The sequence below is a fragment of the Prenolepis imparis genome, unplaced genomic scaffold (genome assembly GCF_030444845.1).
Source record: "Prenolepis imparis isolate NDT839.2.m4 unplaced genomic scaffold, iyPreImpa1.0 SCAF_3, whole genome shotgun sequence".
Classification (NCBI taxonomy): domain Eukaryota; kingdom Metazoa; phylum Arthropoda; class Insecta; order Hymenoptera; family Formicidae; genus Prenolepis; species Prenolepis imparis.
In genome coordinates, this window is record NW_028141161.1 from 13,346,113 (window position 1) to 13,358,607 (window position 12,495).

General features: G+C 37.2%; 1 protein-coding gene across 2 annotated transcripts in view; it reads right to left on the bottom strand.

Moving 5' to 3' along the window:
* Positions 1 to 12,495, bottom strand: part of LOC145934056 (uncharacterized) — a 137,428-nt gene that overhangs the window by 98,842 nt on the left and 26,091 nt on the right. For both annotated transcript variants that reach the window (XR_014424982.1, XM_083034267.1), the window contains exons 4-5: positions 446 to 670; positions 270 to 311 (exon numbers count right to left, since the gene is read on the bottom strand). The gene's annotated coding sequence lies outside the window, so the exon portion shown is untranslated. The remainder of the gene's footprint in view (positions 1 to 269; positions 312 to 445; positions 671 to 12,495) is intronic.

Below are 12,495 nucleotides of genomic sequence, written 5' to 3' on the forward strand. Positions count from 1 at the left end.
TGTACTAAAGTATCTGGTTACTCGTGGCAATAGTATCTACGAAACAATTTGTATCGAATTCTACATAGTTACTATTCCAAACGTACAGTTTTTCTTCCAAGGAATAGAAGTCACAGAAATAAAATAATTTTCCTCATAAAAAATAATATTAAATTAAAGCAATTAAAAATGAATATATAAAAATCAATGTAAATTTAATAGAAGAATTTATATATTTTTTCTATTTAACCACACCGCTATAGAAATGTTATAAAAACAATTTCACTCACCGATACGTGCAATAGCAGAGTTGTAGTACACAGCACATTGATCTGAAAACAAAATATTTAAATTATGTATATGCATGTGTACGTGTATATTTATATGTATATATTGAAAGTCTGGAAACGGTCGAATATCTCATAAACAATACAGTTTAGAAAAAAAAGTTTTTTATTTTACATACCTCACAGTTGCCTCGATGTCGCCCGATGCCTCCCCAGGCCTCCTCCTCCTCTCTTGGTCCATGGTAGCACTCGCGACACTCGCGAAAACACGAATAATTACGATCGCCCGACACTTTACACGGCACTCCCGACACGCGAAATTTTACATGGCACTCCCGACGCGCGATACTTTAAACGACACTCCCGACACGACGCGTGAATCGCACTGTGTATCGTAATGCTACCTGTAACAAATAAAATACATACATATATTAGAATAATATTATTATTTCGCATTACAACATACACAATATAAATATGTAAGCTAGAATTAACGATAGATATCCACGGATCGCAACGCATTCGCGCGCGCGAAAACAGATTAAGTTGGGTTAGGTTGGCAAGAGATTTTGCATCCAATTTTTCGCGAAATATGCGTTTCGAACAATTACGACTACATATTAACGTTGAAATTATGATATGCGATTGATAAATATTACAATACAAAGGTTAGAAATCGTTTTTAACGATTATGCTTACTAATTAATCACAGCGGGACGCAGCTCCAACTGCCTGATACTCGCGGCGTTTCGGTAATGGCCGAAGCTATAAACATCGGCAACTTCATGCTAATAGCGCGCGCGCGATACTATATACATGACTTATAATATTAATAATTAATTAAAACACGAAGGAGATTCGTTCGAAAAGATATAGCTTTAGAAAGAAAATATATTAATCGAGAATAAGGTATTATAACATATTATTTACAACGTATTACTAGTTTATAACTTTTACTATATTATTATTTTAAAATTTAATTAGCAAATTATAACATACACAATATAAATATAAATAGGTAAGCTAGAATATTTAATTAGCAAATTTTATTAATATTTTTTGACAGAAAAATCAGCTGATTAAAAGACATTGAGAGAAAGAATGTCTCTTTCTCCGCAATAATATTTTCTCTCTCGTATTCATAGAAATGTTTTCGAGATGTCTTGTGTATTTGAAGCTTGATTATTGTAAAAAATAATTAATTTGTTATATGATTAATTTGTTGTATAATAATTAATTTGGATAATTTGTCAGTGTATCTACCGAGCAATCACAAACGTCTGATTAATGTCTTATATTACTACTGAAAAAAAATTAATTGAAGCTCTACATGACATATATGATTAAAGCGTTAATTTACTAATTATTTTTAAAATAATGTTATAAAAATTAAAATAATATAATATGTATTAAATAATAGGTTATATAATACTTTAAACTCGATTAATATTTTTGACAGTTATCAGCTGATTTCTGTCAAAAAATATTAATCGAGAATAAGATATTATAACATATTATTTACAACATATTACTATTGTCATAAATCAATAAATAAAAGCTTGTTAACGCTGTTGGTCCGGATAAAGCATGTCACGTATCTAAAGCTTACGTCACACGACGATATTAAGACACATTACCTGGAACTATTACGATACATAACTTTATTCAAGTTATGTTTTTTATGTAGTGAATTTTCTTTTAATTTTCTTTATGATCACACTGCAATAATCTTCGCCAAATTATTTTATGAGAAACTTTAATCGTCTTAAATTCGTTTTCCACAGTTGCGGATACAATGTGCCAGAAATGACACAATCAACGAATACGAATTCTTTAATATAAATTAAAATTACTTTGCACAAGATATATTTTTAATATAAATCTTCAGTTTCTATCAGCTTCTGCAACGTGGAATATCTTTGCTTAGATCTTTGCGTATAGATATATATTTGCTTTCATTTTGTAAAACAATATATAAAGTTAAAGCAGATTCGTCGATAATTTACTGTTGCACATTAAATTTCAATATCAATAGCATCATTTAGAAAGGTAAAGTGTATATGTTAAAAAAAAATAAATCGATGTAATAAAAAAGATTATACTCTGTAATGCAAAATTCAATATTGATATAACACAATCAAAACATTAGTGTTTAACGTTGCATTTCAGCTACCTCGTTACTACTCAGTTTGCAGGCAGACGTATGTATCGTCGATTTGGAATCGCGCCACCCGATACATAAGAAACGTACATCTTCACGCGCTGCAGCACATGAGATGACTATACCTATATACACGCTTACAGGAGGTCGTATCTTCTCGTTAGCCGCGCGATGAAGCTACCCGCGCGTTCGCTGGAGTCACGTTTTTAATTTCTACCAGGTCGGCCTTAGTTCATTTTCACACCCCCACAGAGAGCGAGAGAAGCCGCGCAAAGCGAAAGAAGAGAGAGAAAGAGCTGAACGTCTAATAAGTAAATAATAACTCGTTCCGCCACATAATTCCTGTTACACGGCTAAATTGTTGGGAGGTTTCTCTTTCATGTCTGAGCGCGTTACTCGTTTCATACGTAATTAATATGAATGATAATCCCGGGTAATATCTCGCAGCAGTCGTAGATCTAATTTGCGATATATATGCTATTTGAATAGGATGGTACATTCAAATAAATGGCTAATGTTCCTGGCTAAAATTGTGCAAAATGTAGAACAAAATGCAAAAGTGCATTTGAGCATTCAAGCAAAAAATCCGCGTTACAAAATTGTATAACGCTTTCAAGGATTTATTCTTACATTATATTAAAAATAAATACTCAATAATTAAATTTAAAAAATATGCTTAAAATATTTTACTGATAAGACACATTAAAAAAATTATCATAATAATCAAGATCAGAATGTTTTTATATACTCTTCGTTCGTTAATTAATAAAAAAAATATAATATAATATTTCCATATATACATATGTATGTAATATTTAATTAAAGCATGTATGTAAAATATTAAATAAATATATTTAAAGTATGTTCGTAAATTTTGTTTGATGAAGATATCTAGTCTAATCTTCTAAACATATATGATATATGTGTATCCAAATTATAAAATGCTTATAAATATATAATTATATTATTGATATAATTATCAAAATTATCGAACATTCAAAACAATTTTAAAATTAAATTGTGTATTCAATTATTCAGTACACGCGCGTCTAACCACATTCTATACATTACTGATATTACGTTCAACAGTTTCCAAGAAAATTCTAAGAAAATAAGTTGATATATTCCCCTAACGTTTCCCATTTTCGCCTCACAATTTACTGTTACAACATTTTAAGGATATCAACATCGTCGCTAGTAATTTCGAAATAGATTCTCACCGCAATCGCGAGCGCGGCGATCGAACATACACGCGTGTGCACCTTAGATAACTGGCGGATGTATCTAAAGGAGGAAATAAAACATAGAGGAACGAGGCTTGGCGCAAGTATCCTCTCCCGAGTGCCCGAATACATAGACGTGTGTGCCGCGGGATGGAAAGAAGAGCGAGAGGGAGTCCAAAAGGGAGGCGGATAGCCCAACCTCCTTAGGATGCATGTGTTTGCCTTTAATACATTTTTCGACGATGTTGACCGAGGCGTATCTCCAACCGATTCACGTGTGCGCGCATATGTATGTGAAGCCAACAACCTACAGGGTGCCACTAAAATATTCACCTTGTCAGAGCTGGCCCGCAAAATGTGGCTGGCAATTTCCGCGGTGCCAAATTCAAAGTGCTGGGAAATGAGAATGAGGAAGAGGGACGAATTCCCCAGAGAAACGCGCGCGCTTCGCCCGACTTCGTAAAAAAAAATATCTTCGCTTTAATATGCATTGCGACTAACAATTTAAGGCAGGAAAGCGTCTCCTTCTTGCTCTTGAGCTATTTCATATGTGTTTAAGGAAATAAACTTGAACTCAAAATATATAGTTTTCATCTACTATTAATAGATGTAAAATAATAATATATATATATATATATATATATATATATATATAAATGTGCAATAAAATAAAAATATATATGTAATATACATGTATAAATTAAATAGATTAATGTATACACATTATTTTAAATCAATTAATGTACGATATATGATACACTTTCTCTACTCGCCCTTATTTATTTACACAAAATACGGTCACAATTACACGCGAATTACGTAAATGTATTTGTGTTTATCTATCTAAATAAGAGTCTTTCGCATGATCGCACGACGATCACTATTCAAGGGCGACCGGCAATTTACGATATGACGCGTTTTGTCGTCTATCGCTACAATGGCCGAGCAATCTCCGGGGTGATTTCACGTGACGTGCATTTCGTCGTGAAGTCTCGCGGCGGCTCGTCGATCCAAAAGGATGGATTCAAAGACTCGCCGGCGCTATTTCCGCGAAAATCATTCGTGAAGGATCTCCTTATCTCACTATGCAAGAAGAAAGAAGGAAGGGGATAGAAATTGACAATTCCTCCGGTCTCAACCTGCGAGCAGCCCGCCCTCCCGCTCCTCATCCTCCCCCGGGGTTCGTAAAGGTCTGAAAAGATGAGAAGCACGAGAAAGCAGAGACGAAGGGAGGAAGGGGCGCGACGAGTGTCCTAGTGCGATAGAAGAGGAAAGAGTTCGCGAAAGCTACACCGGAGCAAAAGAGAAATGTGTACGAAAGAGCCAGAAGACGAAGAGATAGACTTAGAAAGAAGAAGAAGACGACGATGAAGAAGAAGAAGAAGAAGAAGCACTCGTACAATGTTTGTCCAGGAGGAACCGAAAGAGTAGCGAGTGTGTTCGTAGGGAACGAGGGCAAGGGGCGAAAACGAAAGGGTGGCCACCCCTCTCACCCGACGGCCACCCACGTAGGTGGTGGTTGTGTTGCAGAAGAGCACAGAGGTGGGACGGCTTCGAGGCAGTCCTCTCTTAGAGCATTTCAATATATGGCGAGGGCCTTTGAGGTTGCGGGGTTCCGGCGCGGGATAGCGGGACGAAAGGGGACACCTACCTCCACGGGGGGAGGGAGGGTGGGACGAGAGACGCTATTGATTCTTCTTTTAATCTCGTCGCGACCCATCCCTCGTGCCGACGTAGGGGGAAAGCGAGTGAAGGCGAAAGAAGGACCTAAGGGGTGGCGAGGGGAAGACGACCGTCCTCGGGCGAAGGAATCGGCGGGGATGAACCTTACTTATTTGAATGTGTCGTCGCGCGAGACAAAAACGACGACGAATCCCTGAAATCGATGTGGCGTAAGCACCACCACTGACTCGATGCCGACGCCGTCATCGACACTTGGCGGAATCGCGGAAACTCGATGGGCGCGAGCATCGACACGCGCACGTGTGTGACGTACGAACAGTATATATATATATATATATATATATATATATATATATATATGCGAAGCGTATATGCAAAAGAGCAAGAGAGAAAGAGAAAGGAGGTAGAAGGAAAGCGAACGGGCTCGCCTCCGAGATGATATTTATGTGTCTATTGATTGAGTGTCGGCACACCAAGCACTGCCCGGGGTTGTTTCGATTCTTGCGAAATCGAGCATACCGAGAGAATGATTGTAAAGTTCGAAATTCTCCAAATAATTCATATTAATTAGTATTTATAACATTTTTTAGCTAACATAAATCAGCATAGTCTTTAAATCGTCTCAGAATATATATATTAAAATAAAAAAATTTGTCGGAAATTTGTGATAGAGAAAAATATAGATAGAGAATGTGTTGAATATAAAATAAGTGTGAAGTATGTATGTAGAAATAAAATTTAATTGATTGAAAACCTATATAAATCTTGAAAAATAAAAATTCAAAGAATGTTAAAGAATTTAGATTCCAATTATGATAAAATTATTCTTAATTAAAAATGATATCAAATTTTATATTAACACTCAATTATATTAACACAATTTCATATTAATTATTTTATTTTCCACTAATTGTTTTTATATTATGTATGTATAATAAATGGAAGAAAACATGAAGTTAAAAAAAAGAGTAACAAAAAAAGATACAAAATAGAGTAAAAAATATTTTATAATTATATTAAATTTTTAACAAAACAATATGAAAATAAAAGTCTGCTATATATCAATGCATAATTATTTTAAGATGTCAAAAGATTTTAATAATTCGGCTTTATATTATAGATAGTTGCATAAGAGCACTTGTCATGTGTATATCGCATTAAAGTATATATATCATATTATAGGATTTTTATCGTGATAACTTAGGTATCTCACCATTATTGAAAGATTATAACGACATCGTCGTTCCACGGAATTACGATATCCGTCCCGATTTTCGCGAGCGTAACAGCGCGTCGCTGCCTGCCAGCAACAGATCCTTAAAGCGTGGGCGTGTCGCACGTGCCAGCAGGGCATTAAAAGTCCATAAGTATGGGCCGCATGCAGCGTATAAAAATTCAGGAAACGCAATAAGCGCAACGGAATAAAGTCGCGCAGTTTCTTCCGTTATCCGTTATACGCCGCCTCGCCGACTACCCTCCCTCCCTCCCACCCTCGTTGCGGCACACCCGTGCGCACCACCCTCGCCCGACAGTGTGCCAGGAAGACTCTGCACCCTTAATAGAAACAGAGAGGAAGAATGGGCAATGCGAGGGGCAGCGGGAAACCGGGGGGAAGAGAGGGGAACGAGGAGAGTACGGAGGGTGGAAAAATCAGCCCCGCGACCGGAGCAGTCAGGGAGCAACGACTAAAACGACGGCGATGGAAGACGACGGGGGTAGTCACCCTATTTTTTTAGCCCGACTCTGGGGTAAGATATTGATTTTTTTATTTTATAATTAGGGGCTCGCACACCCCCCTCCCCTCTTTGGCTACCAGAAAAACACGTCACCCCCTGCGAACCGTCCTCCTTCCGAAAAATTCGCCCCTCTTTCGCGATATCCTCGCGCGCGCGTATGGTCCACATAGACATACCGTTTCTACACGCACATCGTCGAACGCGCATAATGTGCTCATGTTCACTAAAATACATGTACACCATCAAAAATAATCTTTCGGAATTGCAACGTAGTTCGATATTTTTCTCGACAATTTTTGTGCGCCAGATGATATTCTTTCTTTTCCTCCTATACTCAGATTGATGATATTTAATACACGTTTATATTTTTCTACAGTTTATATGTAGCTGAATCACATATAAGAGAGATGTTTTAAAAATATTATAAATCTAAATATATCTTGATTATTTCAGAAACAATAAAGATGATATTATATTTCTAAAATGTAAATATTATTTTTGAACGAAATGTAATATTTAGATCGAGTACATATAAATGTTAGAACTATGTATTATTTTAATATAGATTGTGTGGATCTACATTTTCATATAACATATTCTATGAACTCATATATATATTTATATTACGTTCTCCTGACATTGTCTAAATAAATTTATTTTCCATGTCGAGAGATCAATAACGTGTCACGAGCGCTCTCGCGCAACATCGATGATTTCGCAGGAAGATATGGCACGCTGCGCATTGGATTAAATTGAAATCGCAATTCCGTGCATTTCTCCATCGACACGTTATGCTCATCCATCTACACATAATCTACATCATTTCCGATTCAACTGAAGAATTAAAAAAACCCTGATATAGTAACGCATTTTTATTCAATATTTACTCAGATAAAAAAAATACTAAAGATCTATATAATTATAATTTTATATATATATATATATATATATATATATATAATATTTCACATCAATTTTAAATATATTCTAATTTGCATAAAATTTAATTTGCTCCGATCGTCTAAGAAATGCAAGGATTGATTGATTTATTTTATTAAAAAGTAGCCATTGATATGCGTTTCCAGTCGAAAATAGCTAAAATATAATTTATTCGCAATCAGACTTATCAAGATAAAAACGCGTGCAAATGACTTATTTACAATTTAGTAAATCGCGAAAAAAATGACGATCAGAATTGCGCCAAATTAAATCCAAATGTAAAAGTATCTCGAGATCCGCATACGCGTATCCTATATTTGCCCGCGTAACCGTCACTTCCGATTCCCTTCAAAAAATCAAAGGCATCCCCGTAAAATTCGTGTGCGCGGCGCCCCAAACAGGAAAGAGAGAGAGCCCGTTGAAAATCACAGCACACCGGGCTAACTCTCTATTTCTTTCTCTCCTTCTCCCTCAAGCTCGTTCGTTTCTCCATACGAGATTCCAGGATTCGTAGAATTTCCACCGAGAGGGTGGCATGGGTCGCCGGGTGGGTGGCAGGGCTCGTCGACGACGACGATGGGGTAAGTTCACTCGCGAGGCTGGAGGCCACCGAGGTATGGGAGATTGCAGCAACCCTGCAAAGTACAAAGAGGCGGCATAGGCGTCCCCCTGCCCTCTACCGCACTCTTCTCTCTCCTCCGTTCCTCCCCGGCCACCACCCTCGGGTTCCCTTTCGCGCCCTCTATTTCTTCTCGCTCCCACTTTTTACACACCAGGAACCCCGCCGGGCTCTCCTCGCCCCTTCTCATCATTCCTCGTCGTCGGAGGTGACAATTCCTCATCTGCCTCCGCTCACACCTCTAGCTGATTCCTTTGCAACCCCCTCTATACGAGCGCCCACGCACACATATACAGGCTCATACACACGTTTGGACCCGAACGCGCGCGGGAGAATAACCCACACCTACACGAGCATACATAACGAGTCGGCTTGTCACACACAGAGTATAATATGCAAAGACCCGCCTCCAGGTTGCCATGGAAACTCGGGAGCTGGTGCGAGAGGTGCCCGGCGAAGGGAGGTCGAAGCGGCGAACGTGGAGTGAAGAGAGGATGAGGAGGAAAAGGTGGTTCGAGGGAACGGAGGGTGGAAGCAGACACTCTTGGAAATTTGTATAACTACCCCCAGGGGCGGCCAGAGGCGGTAGATGGGTAAGAGGGGGCAGGGGGTGCTGAGTGTAGAGAAGGCGGGGGCACACACATCGATCCGGGGAACCACCCCGCGCCCAGAGCTCCTTCGTCATCTCTCAGAGCTACTGCCACCCGTCCACCACCTTGCTCTCGCTCCTCTATCCACTTTTCCCTGCCCCCTCCCGCCTTCCTGCCACCCCCTCGAGCCGCCCTCTCTTTCACGGGCAACTTTCTGCGTGCCTGCAATGCCCCCTGTGCCGAGTGTTTATGTCATCGTTGGCGTTAAAACCGCCGACTTCCCTAAAGTTCGATGCACTTCGAATGAGAGAGGCTCGTCCTATCTAGTTTCTCGAGTGCAAATTAAACGAATAAACCGTGCGTTTCGACACGGAGACAATTCAAATTGTACGCGCAAATGTTAGAACTCTGCGAAATTGTATAGCTTATATAGCGATGAAGTTATAAACAATAAAGCTCATATCATATTCAAACAAAAAAAAACATAATTATAAATTTAAAACAAGACTTGCTCGAATATACTTGTATATAAATTTATGCAATATATTTTATTAATTAAATGTAGAATTTGATTCCCGTTTCTAAAATAAAATATGCAATATTATATATTATACAAATATACTATACTATGCTATCAATCATTATGATACATTATTCATTATAACACAGAATAACTAATTAATTACTTTTCGCATCGATCGATATTTCTCAATAATTATCTCTTATATTTGAAATTATGAATCTAATTACACAGTATGTATTTTGCAAATTTTAATAATTAATTATATAAATATTTAATTAAATAATTAGATTAAAAATAATAAGAAAAACTTATTACATTCTGATATTTCTCATCAATATAAATATCATCTTAATAAAATAATATCATTATAATTATCCGAATGCATTGATTATTTATCACCTTAATACTCAATTAAGCTGTAAAATATGAGTGCATATTTTTTTAACACAATAAAAATATCAATTATTCATGTAAAATCATCAACGCGCGCGCGTGTGCGTTTAAAGCAATGCCTGATTTCACATTGTACCTAAAGAGATCCATTTATTAAGACGTGTGATGTCGAATGAAGAAGATGAGACTTTATTCTTAACAAGAATCTCAGGATCGTAGTAGTTCATTTGCCGCGTGATAAATCCACATGGTATGAACTCGTAATAACTTTGCTACAAGGATAGATTGCTCCCATATCTCAACAATTGTAGCGAAGCCATACATTATTTAACGCAAACATTATGCAAAGATTCTAGTTACAATCGGTAATTGTAGTCCCACCAAGATAGTCTTCGATCATGTGTGCGCGAGCAGCCCTGGGCAAGAAATTCTTCTTTATTGAATTGCTTTTGCTGCTCTCTCGAAAATAGGCGTATAAATCACACCATGAGAGCGTGAAAACGATCTGTGGATGCTTCTATTTCGCTCGCAATTGCTATTTTGTATAGTTTCTTGATAGTAGCTCGATCTTTTGAATATCGAAAACCTGTCTTTTCCTTTATATTATATATTATATACAAAGATTTTAAATCAAAGTTATTTATTGTTTGAATCCTTCTTTCGTGATTAAATATTATAAATTGAAAAAGAATTCAAACACTTCAGACAATTTAAATATAACATTTTTCCTTTCCACACTTTTAAATATCAATTGCATTCAATATTTTTCCTAATTATTTACAAAGTGAGTTTCTTAAAAAATCGATTTAACTAGACGATTTAACTTCTAACAGATGTGCAATCTTTTTTTTTATTTTTTACATATAATTTTAATTTCCAATATTTATTTCTAATATTAATTTATAAGATACATATTTAACTTATAAATTATAATATGTTTATAAAAGTATTAATACTCTATATGTATATTTTCTTTTACTATAAATAGATATTCTAAAAATATATACACACAATCGTCTTATTTTAATAATTTAGAAAATGAATCTGTTCAGAATCAAAAGTCTGTCTTCTAATGATAAACTGACATTGAAAATAGAGACATAATTTCATGAAATAAGAAAATTGATCAAAAAAAGCAGTCTATTGTTCTGAAATTAATTTGTCTGACCCAGAAATCTCTAGCACGACGCGGCCGAGACTATCCAGGATTCATCCAACAGCTCCAGGAAGTCCGATATTACCTAGCACGACCTCGGGGAAAGAGGGTACCATCGATTCCCCGACCTCTCATATAATCCGCACACCGAGCAGTAGATATCTGCGATGAAAGAATCGCTCGCGGCGAATCCTGACCGCGGATATACACCAAGGCGATTCTAATCGAATTAACTGAACTTTCACCCGACTTTTCCCCCCCTCTCGATCCTGGTCGTCCGTCGACTGGTCCCTAGCAATTACGATGGGATCCGTGTATTTTCCGTTCGCGCTTCTCGTTGAATGTATTTTTCAGAATTGCGCGCGTTCGCCTATTCTCTGTCTCTTTCGTACATTCTTAGACAGACGTGAACCATCATTTCTTCGGTTCTCCGAGTTGCAAGTCGTGTAACCAACATCTATTTATCGCGTGTTAAAGCGAATCACGAAATAAGCAATAAGTTCCCAGTCTAATGAGAAAGATATGCATTCATTAGGGTCATGACGGTTGTTTAAGCGGCGTTTCATCTAGAAAAGTTATAGACTAATGTCGAATAATAATGTTGACTAATTGGAGAGAGCTGGCTAATGTAGTCAGAAAGTTGTAAGTCGAGCAGTTAATCCGTGATTAATCAAACTCTGACATTATTCATATCAGATTGCGATAAGATTAGGCGAAAAATAAACTGGAACGTTTTCACTTATGAACAAATTACATAAGTGTGTTACATAGGTGAATAGATAAAAGATGAAAAGCATAAATGGCTCTTATTCGCCTTCCACCTCATCGGATAAATGCGCTTGATAAATGTACTTGTTGCGTGTTTGACGCAAAAAAAGAATATCGTGCCATAACGTGCGCAGCAGAGTCAACAAGGTTCTCTCTTCTCTCTACCCTAGATCACGATAAGCTCTAAACAATTAAAGCGGCGAAGATTACGAGGTGAGTATCGAGGGGAAGGTGAGAGAAAGAGAAGAAATCGCGTTACCAACCAAAGTGGCGAAGGATAATCGTGGCCGGGCTCGGTCATAATCATCATAACGATAATTACGTAGGTAAATGCGACTATGGACGAGAGGGGAAAGGAGGGAGAGAGACGGGACCCGATTCCTCTGCTGACCAGCTGTCTCATTCGATCTTTCGTTAATTATCGTCGTAAGCATCGAG